At 40.7% G+C, this 12,257-nt stretch overlaps 1 protein-coding gene across 1 annotated transcript in view; it reads left to right on the top strand.

The window, feature by feature from the left end:
• LOC122793178 (guanylate-binding protein 1-like) overlaps window positions 1-12,257 on the top strand; it is a 2,019,684-nt gene that overhangs the window by 851,713 nt on the left and 1,155,714 nt on the right. The gene's annotated exons all lie outside the window — the stretch shown is intronic.

A 12,257-nucleotide genomic window follows, 5' to 3' on the forward strand; every position in this document is an offset into this window, starting at 1 on the left:
CAAGAGGTGGTTGATCTTCCAATAACTCTTCCCAAGAGGAATCAGTGTTTCTAGAGGCTTTTGGGTCTGGCCCATCTACCTCCGTGGTAGTTCCACTTACAGATGAGCTTATAGATCTTGTCTGTCAGTGGGCATGGAAGGAACCAGACACTGGTGAGCCTATTTCCAAGAGACCAGACAAAATCCTTGCACCTGCAAAAGACTGCCTTCACTGAAGCAAAGGAGTGCCCATTGATGCCATAGTTGTCTTGGCAGCTATGAGAAAGGAACTAGTAGGACTGAGTTCCTCTTTCCACCCCCTTAATAGTGAATCTAGGGTGCTGGATAGATTTGGAAAGCATGTCTATGCATCAGTGACCATTGCATTAAGCTCACTGAGTTACTTGGCACATTTTACCAGACTTCAAAGAGATTTGATTAAGGAGCTTACCAAATCTCTGCCAGGGTCCATATCCTCTGAGGAAGACAATACCATTTCCTTGCAGATGGCTACCCTCCAGTCTGTTTCTAATTCATCCATGAGTTTAATCTCTCATGCAGCTGAAGGTACCTCATGGGTGGCGGGTTCAGGCATTTCCATTAGAAGACATGTCTGGATGTGCTCATGTGTTTTGAGGAGCCATTTAAATCTTCTTTCATCAGTGCGCCCTTTGACAGAACCTTGTTATTTGGCCTCAAGGTTAAAGACACACTCTCTAGGTGCGAGCAAGAAGGGAAGACCCTGTCTGCTGTGGGCATATGTTTTTCTACCCCTCAAAAGTCTTTTTCTAGGAACCAATGAGGTGGAAGAAAGATGTGGTTCAAAAAGTCTCAGGGTCCCTTTCAAGTGCCACATGGAGATGGTTCCCCCAGGGGCAAAGGCGGGAACACCAATGAAAGATACTGTTCCCATGGCAGAGATGGCCTGCATATCCAGGGATCTAGAGATTCTTTCTGTGACGGATCCTGTCACTTCTCCTGAACAGAGGCCCAACTGTCCATCTCTGGAATCAGTTGAGAGTCACTTATCCCTGCCCCAGAGAGCCTAGCTAGACATCACAAATGACTCATAGGTGCAGAGGATAATATCCAGGGGTTATGTTATACCCTTTTCCCAATACTCTCCAACAGTTCAGAAGAAAATCCATGATGTTCCACACAGTTAAAGAGAAGCAGCTTCTCTAGAAGTAAAAAAGCTGCTAGAAAAAAAGAGTCATCCAAGAGGCTCCCTCAGAGAAGAGAGGGATCAGAACTTATTTAAGATTCTTTTTGCTGCCAAAGAAGACAGGACACTTGAGATCAACTGTGGATCTCAGCAAACTAAATCTATCTGTTTAATATACAAAGTTCCGTATGGTCACAGTTCAGTCCATTCTGCTGTTTCTGCACAAGGATGACTGGATGTGCTCAACAGATCTTCAAGATGCATACTATCACATAAAAATGAAGACGTGATCCAGAAGATACTTATGCTTTTGGTTAGGAGCCAGTCATTACCAGTTTAGAGCACTGCCCTTTCGTCTCACCACAGCCCCCAGGGTGTTCACCAAATGCTTGGCAGTCATAGCAGCTCACTTGAGACTGCTGGGATTCCAAATGTTTCCATATCTAGATGACTGGCTCATGACTGCTTCAACCAGACATCAACTAATTCAAGCAAGGGACTGATCTATTCCTCTGTTTGGGAATATGAGTCAGTTACAAAAAATCTCAGTCCATACCGACTCAGAGTTTGGAATTCATTGGTACTCACCTGGATACAACAACCCAAATAGCTTCTCTTCCTCTATCTTAAACAGAAACCATTCAATTCCAAGTCCAAAAAATAATTCAAAATTCTTCCCTTCTGGCACAGCTAATACTTCAAACTCTGGGATCCATGGCAGCTGCCATCACTCTGGTACCACTTGCCAGGTTCCATATGAGAATACGTCAATGGACACCTGCCACTCAGTGGTCTATTCCCCAACAGCTATTATCCATGCCAGTCAAAATTACACAGGTGTGCTCTGGTACATCAACAAATGGGGGAACCAGATCTTACTGTCGAGAACATCAACAGCAGTCTTCAGTTGCTCTACTTCACACTTCCATTATGCCTATCCCCCATTACCCCTCAAACCAAAATTTCTACAGAAAGCATCTTGATTGAAGAGCACGGTTATCCTCATTACCTCTTATTGGCCTTGCCAGATTTGGTTTCACTTATTCTGGGCTCATCTTCTACATCCATCATGGATTCTGGATCCATTTTGAGACATACTGTCTCATCCGACTGGCATGACTTATTTAGACTTAACAGGCCTCAAGTTGATTGTATGGTTTATCCAAGTCCATTGATAGCTGGAAAGCCCAGGCTCTCCTGTCCCATCTGTCACAATTTGATATCTTCCCATAAAGCTTCTACCAGAAAGATTTATAGGAGTAAATGGAAAAGATTTGTTCTTTGGACTCTAAGCAAATCTTAGATTCCTTTTCAGCATGGATTTCAAATGTCCTTGACTTTTTGGCAACAATTTTCAATGAGAGTGCAAGTTCCTCAACTACAAGAGTACAGTTAGCAGCCATTTCAAACTTTCATCTGAGAGTAAATATTTCTACTTTAGCTTCTTCTAAGATTTGCAAAGCCTTCCTAAAGGGACCCTTTTTACTTAGCCCTCCTTTAAAGGATTGTACCCCTCCTTAGAATTTAAATATCAAACTTCAATCTTTAACTCAACCCCTACTTTAAACCTTTGGCTAGAGCTAATCTAAAAATTTTGACCTGGAAAACTGTTTTCTTAGTTGCTATTAAATTTGGCAGAAGAGTGTCAGAATTTCAAGCACTGTCCTCTGCACACCCTATTTTAGTTTTTCTTAAGGATAGGGTTTCTATGTTGACTAATCCTTTTTACAAAAAGTGGTTTCTGAGTCCAGTATTAATAAGGTCATTAATCTTCCAGTGTTCTTTCCAAAGCTTTCGAACAAGGGTGAGTAGTTGTTACATTTGTGAAATGTGTACAGACAAATACATTTCTACCTTCACAGAAGTCTAAGAAAGTCTGAACAATTGTTTATTTCCTTTTCTGATTCAAAACAGGGCAAACCAGTATCTAAAGTTACTTTGGCCAAATGGTTAACTAAGTGTATTGCCTTTGTTTATCAAAAAGTGGGCTTACCATTGTCAAAACCACCCAGAGCCCATTCCACCGGTTCTGTGGCAACTTCATCAGCCATTTTATCCAGAAGTTCCTTGAATTATATTTGTGCAGCTGCAATGTGGGCTAATCTACATACCTTTATTGCTCATTATAAACTGGATCTGGTCTCTAGTGGAAGTGCAGCCTTTCGCTCTGCAGTGGTCCGCAATATCCTTCCTTAGAGTCCTCCCAGGATTTAGGTAGATGGGGACTCTATTCCAACAGCTGAGGAATGAATGAAATTGGACAACATCAGATTAAAAAGTTATGTGCTCACCATAACGTTCCATCTATGTTTTCCATTTTCATTTTTCCTCAACTTCCCACCTACCTACACCCTCCTTTTTCTACTCCTGGAGAGATTGAAGAGTTTTGGAGGAGCCTGTGTTCCTTGTTTTGAGCTCCAGCCTCCAATCTTTTATTATTTTTCATTGCTAGGTTAATCTGATGGGCAGCAAACAAGATCTGAGGTATGTTAGGTTGGTGGAGCATTATGAGTAAAGGGAGGAGCTTGAAAGTTCAAGATTCTAAGATCTGGAAGAATCGGCTGAGGCAGAACTGAGGGTCAGATCCAAATCCAACAATTAAGGAAGAATGAAAATGGACAACACAGATGGAACATTATGGTGAGTTTTTTTTTTGTTGCATGCTGCAAGGTTATATCTTGGTGCATGCACAGTAATGTGTTGACATTAGCGAAGTCAACATTTGGGTGTTGGTTTTGGATTATTTAAAGTACACAACCACACACACACACACACACACACATATATATATATATATATATATATATATATATATATATATATATATATATATATATAAACAAATAGAAAGTTCTTCCATGGTAGTGCTGCTGTTTGTATTATTATAAATACTTTTCAGAAAGTAACTACTGCTGTATTTGCACCTGTATATAGACAATGGTCTTTCTTTAAAATAATCTATACTGGTAATAATATATCTAAGGCCAGTGTTCTAGCATGATATCTAGATGAGATATGAACTCACTCAGTGTAGTCTGCATCTGACCTAGCTTCATACCAAGAAAGCTACCATGATACTTAAATTCTTTTGAACTTTGCAGATTTCTTCTTGTCGTGGAGTTGTGTTGACTTCAGTTATTTAAAGATTGTTAAGTCCCAATAGTTGCTGACTTTCTTTGTTTTATAATAGCTGCCCTTACATATAAGACACCTTCTTAAAATATTTTAAATGTAAGGCATCTGTTATCTGACTTAATAAATTCATTTAGTAGGTCATTTTCTGAGTTATCAACAACCATCCATTTGCTGCTGATCCACTTTATCCCTTACAGGATCATGAGGATGCCTACCCCATCAGTCAGTAAGCAGAAGACCTTGAAGTCTGTGTTGGACAGGGTCAGTCACACAATGTACACACACACACACACACACACACACACACACACACACACACACACACAAATTCATACCCAGCCGCATGCATGCATGCACTCATGCGCACACCAGTAAGCAATTTACAGGCTTGATAACTTACCTCTTGAATGTGAGAATGAATCAAAACCCCCTGTGGATGCTGAGAGAACATGTCAGCTTGAAAATGACATCCCAGCCAGGAGGTGAAATAGAGAAGTAAGTTCTATGAATCAGCAATTTTAACTGCTGCTGTATAAGTTTCAATATTGCAAGCAAGCATTGTGTTGACTTGCTGGGTGATATAACTTTGTAGATGATTGTGTACTATGAACTACTGCAGTTATACTGCTTATGTAACACATTGCTGTCTTGGGAAATATTTACACTTTTTTTTTTGGTTGATTTTATGGAACTTGACACCTTCCTGGATTCTGCTTATTAAACATTACTGATTTTATATATATATATATATATATATATATATATATATATATATATATATATATATATATGTGTGTGTGTGTGTGTGTGTGTGTGTGTGTGTAAACAGGCTGCATGGTCTCTGTGATCTGTTGTCTTTATTTAATGTTATTCATACTTCTTTTTCAATAAATGGAGTTGGAGTGGAGTTGGGGGGGTGGGGGGTGGAATGTTTCTGATATGTTGTATACTACTTTCTGATACTTGCATGAACTTCCTTTGCTTAGGTATGCTAGGCTGAGTCATTGTTTGCTTGCCCTTAAGTTGCTCAGTTCTTTGTAAAGTAGTTGCTAGTGAGTTCTGTGTAATTTGATGTTAGAGCACGTATGAGAAAAAGCCAGTCAGTAAATACTTTCTCTTGGGATACAACAATCCTGTAGTGATAATAATGTTTGGTAGGTTTTGGTGGCTTACCCCCACTTGGTGGTGCAAGGAGTCTGCCTTTTGCAAAAAAATGCTTTTCTTGTCACACTTACATGTAAATTCATCAAGTGGAGTTGCTGTAATGTATGAGCTGTCATGATCAGGCAAGGGCAATGCAAGCTTTCAAGTAGCAAGCGTATACAGTGGATCCGTTATACAACATACACACGAGTGTATAAATGTGCATGTATGTGTGCATACATAATTACATGAGCATGTGCATTTTTCTTTTTTTTTCCATTGTATTGGCATGTAAATGTAGAACTGGGCCACTTTATTCAGTTTGTAATGAACAGGGTGAAGGTTACAGAATAAATGTCTTCCTTAGTTATTTGAATTTAAATGTATAGGTGATTACAGCCTTGTTTCTGTCAAAGAAGCTGGCATGTGTACTCTTCATATGTGTAGTTTGAAAGAATATGATGTGGGTGTTAACAGCTTCCAGTGAAAAGGGTACAGGTATTGCTGACTGTTTCACTATTGAGTACTTGCTTAAGAGATGTTCCTGTAGTGACTCACTTGAGCTGCTCAGTGATTTCTTTTAATCATGGACAAGGGAAATACCAAAAATATATGTTCTTTGCTGTTATTTCCCACTGCCTTCCAGTCACCATCCCTCTCTTGGCTAGTTAGCCCATTTATTCCTCATCACCTGGATGAGGGTTGGCCAAGAAGGGGAACATTCAGGTAGCCATTAGGTGTGGTTTCAAGTTTTTGCAGTTTGGATCTTTAACCATATTGCTTATGTCCTGTACCACCTCACACTCTGGAGTGTAATGAACATGTCAGTAAGGATGTGTCAGTTGCTTCTGTGGGTGGCATAACCCATCAAGACTGCCTTGTCCTCCTCTTAAAGCCAGTGTTCTCATGTGGTCTCCACAAGCCATAGGAGATTCTGCCACAGGAATAAATACCTGGGCATGCAGCATGCCCTCTCCCATGAAGTGAGGCAAACTGGCAGAGTAGTTTCACTCCACGTTTCCTCCACTCCAGTACCAGCAGGTGTCCTAGACACTGTTCAAACTTGGATCACCTGGGTCATTGTCAGGGTTTTACCCTAGTGCTGCAGGAGAGCTGGCTGACATTAAAAATACTTAAGATAATAGGTCATACTAGTGGAAATAGCTTCAGGTTTTCAACTTCATTTCTGGCAGCCCTAATATATGCACAATGTTCAAACACTTTACACACATTTTTTGATATAGAAGGTGTAGGTACACACCGACACATAGATAGCTAAACAGGTAGATCAAGATGTAGTTAAAATAGCTATATAAATAAAAATGTACTGACATAAGTATGTTCCACTTTATGAAAGGGAATTTGGTTCATTCGTTGTACATTTTGAAAGTATATAAAATGCCTCAGTAAATGTATGTATTAAAAGAAGAGTCAGTGTTGTTTATTTTTTTTTACATTGAAGTACATGTTGGGGGTATTCAGAATGAATCAAGGCATGCAAAAAATGCTTACAGTTGGCAGAAATGCTAAAGACAACACTGCATGTGGAAACAAAGCAATCGTGAAAATGATACGCAGAATGTCATTGTTGGACTGTACTATGAGATGTCACATGACCACAGAGCATAGCATGTTTGCAGCATGTCTGATGATTCAGTGCGCATCCACACATGCCTTGAATTTCTCCATAGCTGCAAGACAGACACAACAGGGAGCGCATGCAACGGCTCCACAAGAATTTGCACCAGCATTTTACTGCTTAAATTGGAAGGGGGGCTTATTGAACAGTCAGAAAGTCCGATAAGTAAGCAAAAGAACACACAAAAGGCCAAAGAGAAGGGGAAAATTGAGGGATGATGATGTTGAAACAAGTTATTTTATTTTTTTGTAGGTCAGGTGTCCTTTTTCATGTTTTTTTTTTTCTGTCTGACTGAAGAAGTGTAAATTGGGAAAAACAAGTGGATGATGTGGGCAAGCAGGGTACAGGAATGGCATCAGGGGCAGACTGACAAACATATAACATATGCAAAGAACAATACTGAGGGTGTAGACACAAAGGGGAGCCACAATGGAGGTGCTCTGATAAGCAGAGGGTGGACAAGTGGTGAAGGGGAGGATTGGACTACCAACAGGGCAGGGGTAGTGAAATCCAAGGAGATGGAACACCATGATGGATTATAGGGTGGAATAAGGACAGCTTACCAAGCTAACCAAAAAGGAAACCTGCTTAAGAGTCACTCATCTATGTAGCTGACATTTTTAACGTGCTCTGCCTCTGGTGGCCCATTAGTAAGGGCTTGACAACTATGCCACTCTTAACAGCCACAAGTGCATGCTTCATAGGATGTCAGTGTCAGTCAAGAGTCACTGGTCCACCTGCATCCACTCCAGTTGCCAGATTTCATGCTGGGTGATCCAGAAGGGCCCCTCTGCACCATATTTCATAGACCAACCTACTTCAGCACTAAGAGACTCAGGCAGAGGCTAAAAGTGAGCATTTTGGCTTACCCTATATACTGTGCCCTTCATCACTGTGCAGAGAGGCAGGTCTGGAAACCATTTAGGACCTAGACGTCAGTGCAGAAACTGGGATGAAGAGGTGTGGCCACTGCCACTCCACTGCCTACCCTGATACCACTCAGTTGTCCAGATTTTCACAGAATGTCCAAATTTTTGCCTCATATTTTTGATCTGTTTCTCCAAAAATTGTGGTTTTCAGGCAATTCACTGCAAATCATGAGGCCTGAAGTCAGAAAATAATGACTGAAATTTCAGTTTCAGACTTTACATCCTTTATACATTTCATTTTAATGCAAAGCCTTGCTATTTTATCAACCTTCTAAGTTTGTAATAGCAATATTAAAAAAAAAAACACATGTTCATGTTTTAGGGCCTTTTCCAGAATTATTTATGGCTTTGTCCAGATTTCTTGCTCTAAGAGGTTGAGAGGCATGCCTGATACCATTCTTGCAGGTTCAACGATAAGAAATGGATGGAATCAAAATGAAAAAAGCATGAAAAGTATGGAAAATAGAAATGGGCATTGGAGAAATACACTGATCAGTAGATCATAGTGTAATTGCTGTAAGACAAACCTAGAAAGCATACAATGGTCAGCAGAGTGTTGTGCTTATTGACTTAATCTGACATGGTACACTGCAGATGATAATACTTAGGGTTATGAATGTAGTCTGCTGAGCATAGATTGTAGGACAGTAGCAAAATACATGCATAGTACCCACTGTTCACAACCAGTGAACAGTGAGGCTAAGCTGACATTTTTAAATTGATGTATTAAGCTGCACTGCTGTGGTACACAGACTAGTGGGTGTGCACATGCAAATGCATGCAGTACTGACAGAGCTAGAAATAGTTGCACGGTACACCATATTATGTCACAATGTTCACATAAAAGCCAATGGACAACTGAGGAATGCTCAGTGCAGTGCAGTGCTATGCAGGTGTTACACTACTGTTAGCAGTACAGTATCATTACCACATCTGGAAAGTCTGACTTGCCTCTTCTGGCAGACTGCTTTGTTGTTTGCATGTCTTCCTTTGCTGTACAGTAGAAGTAGTATCATTAATTCTGACAGCACACCCATGACAGCATTAAAACAAGTCTATGTGAATTATACAGACCTACTATACAATAAGTCAGTTAAAATAGGCACTTACTGTAATCTGAAAGCTGTTTCTTCCTGACCTCTTTTTCTTATAGGCAAAGAACATCTCCGTGGTTCCTCTTCAGGACATATAATGATGCCGGTGGTGCTTGACAGAGTGGATGATATCTATGGCAACATTCACTGCATAGCAAGCACATGCGAGGCATCCATCTTGTACTATATACCTTGATATTACCCTAGCAGGTGCTTCCTATGTTGTGTACTCAACAGGCACAGAAATACATTCATCTTCCTGCAACACCGTGTGAGAGCCGTGCCATACACATTCTCTTCTGAAGCCATGTCCTTGTGCCAGTTCAAGTCTACAAGTGAAAATGGTAGCTAAGGTGTAACAGCACACATCCTGGAAACCACATGATGTGTGGAAATGGGTAACAGTGCGCCTCAAAGCATGTGGTTCATATCATGGGGACATATGACAGCTGTGCAGCCAGGTTACACAAGTACACACATCCTAGTGAGCTGCTCTGTAGTTTGATATCTGCAATCATTGTGTGATGTACATGTGGAGTAGCATGGCTGGATGACACAAACACCTGCACTTTCATTGATATCAGTGCTGATCCAGGCCCCATAGTCTGGAATGTAGCCCATAGCACATTATATGATTCATGAACCATTATACCATATCACATCATTGGCATAGAAGCCATGCGCTGGGCCCCATTACAGTATTGTTGATTGCGTGGTCACATTGCAGAAACCAATTACACGACATAGAAGTAGTAGATATTTGCCTGTGGTCACATATAGAAAAAGTGGTAATATACTGGATTGCTGCATCTGTACACCACTAACAGTTCACAAGTCCATGGTGCATGGCTGCCACATCCAGATGTTATGCTGTGAACCATACTGTGTGTTGGTGATACAGTGGCTGTCTGGCACAGGGGCCTCCCAATGAAAGGGTACAGGGGGCAGGCAGAACAGCCAGGTCACTGGCACGTTTCTTCTTGTTCACACCTTTAGCAATATCCAAACTTGTGGACAGGGAAGTCAACGGGAGTTGCAGTTAACTCTGCTGTTCTTCATAGGTAACTAGGGTACTAATATTTCTCTCAGTGATGCTGCAGACAAAACTGTGCTTATCAATGTTGGACCCAAAAGCTTCTATAGGGTGGGATTGCACTTCTCACTGGGGGATACACCAAGTGTGTGTGTGTTTGTTTGTGGTCCTACATGCCATGCAACACTGTGGCTATCAGCTGCAATCGTGGACCCTACTTTATACTGCCTAAAGGACACAGTAGCTCTGGTATCTTAGTGCAATTGCTGTTCCTGACTGAGTCAGTCCATTAGGGTAGAGGGATAAAGCCCTGACTTTGACCAAGGTGACCCGGTATCGATTAGCAACTTAGTGCAACTAATGGGCTGGTAACGGAGAATGGGTGGTGCCTGTCCAGGAGAAAGGGTGGTGGCTTCTGGTCACTCTTATGTAGTGTGATGGAGGCCACACATAACACAGAAAAGCAGTAGTAGGTTGGTAAGACACACAGTGTGGATGCTCAAGCCAGAAACAGTAGTTCCATCCTTGCATGTAAAGGAACATTGATTAGCAGAAGAGGGAGAGCATAGGCATCTCCTGTGGAGATGTAGATGGGCACATCACTACCGGCGGTGGTGTTAGGGTTAATTACAAAATGCTGTCATGACTGGGGTTGCTGGTGAGAGCATAAAGAACCTTTAATGCCCATTTGAATGACTGTCCCCCTGCACAAAGATTCCCCTGATGGATCTGAAAGGACACTAGTCCCCACCACCAGGGAGTTAAGATCAGTGTGCAGCTGAAAAGGAGCATTAGTCAATGGGCAAAGGAGAGAAAAAGATACAGAAAAAACATCTATCCCTTATTACTGGAAAGTGATGATGTACAGGCCAGATGAGCTCTGCATCTCTTCCTGCTATTTTTAGGTTTCTGAATTCTACAGCCATGTTTGCTGTTATCATTTGCATTCACATACTGTCATTTCCATTCAGTCTCTCATTTACATGTCATTATGTAGTCATCTTCATGCAGTACATACAGGCTTATTTGTTCAACAACACAATTGCTTATTGCTGAATCACTGCCTCCCTGTTCGTTGTCACTAACCTCACTATTTCACCTAAAGCATTATGTCTTCTGTTTTGGAATTCTCCTATTATTTCCAATAAATGGGGAAATTGAAGGAATAGTACTGTAAAAACAGGACATCTGGTAACAGCTAAAAACTGTCAGTTGTACAACAGTTAACACCCTCACCTTTGGTGCAGGGAGATCAGAAGGGTGTGATAGGTATTTCCTACTGCAGGTAACTGAATTAATTTTCACTTACTGACACTAATGTGCTCTATTAGGGGGGTGCTGCACTCCTGAGCATGCCATCTTTCATATGAAATGTTAAACTGAGGCCCCATCTGCCTGAGTTGGTGGTAGCTCAGGTGGTCATTAAAGATCCCACTGCATTTACCAAAAAGAGTAGAGAATTTACCCTGTGCCCTGGCCAAATTTCCCCTAATCTGTATTAATGCTACCTTGTGTCTAATCCAAAAAGAGGCCACCTGCCTAGTGCAACTAATCTTGTCGACAGAAGATAAAGAGATAAGTAAACCAACCAACTAACATACACATGTAAACACATATTGAAATGCCCAAATAAGGAAAATGGTTAAATAAGGAAAAAACAGTAAAAAATCTTAACAAATTGCCATTTCTTAAGGAGCAATATTGTAGATGTATGAATTTTTTCATGTGTACTTCAGGAAATGTCCATTTTCCATCTGTATGTATACATTTCTGAATCTAAATAGTTCTTCTGCTTTCCTGTGATCACTTTTTATAAAAATGTATGTCCTACAAGCTGGTGTATATGTGGTGCTTTGCTGATTGTTTGTCATAGTCTGAAGGCATCAGCTTTTGCAGTAGCATCATTTAGGCAACATTGTTTATATATGACTAAATAGAGCCCAGGTATGCAAATTAGTAATGCAATTATGCATAAATCTACAGTGATGTGGGTTTTTGTTTATAATTCATTGTTACAGTAAGTAGAGCAAGGAGTTATGCATTCTACAAATTTTCTTTAGCAGAAAAGATTTTCTAACATTTGTCTTGAAGTATCATATCTAGTTTTGCTAGTGCATGAAATGTGGCAATTCAAAGTGTA

The sequence above is a fragment of the Protopterus annectens genome, chromosome 1.part0, assembly GCF_019279795.1.
Source record: "Protopterus annectens isolate FY-2018-M chromosome 1.part0, PAN1.0, whole genome shotgun sequence".
NCBI classification, from domain to species: domain Eukaryota; kingdom Metazoa; phylum Chordata; order Ceratodontiformes; family Protopteridae; genus Protopterus; species Protopterus annectens.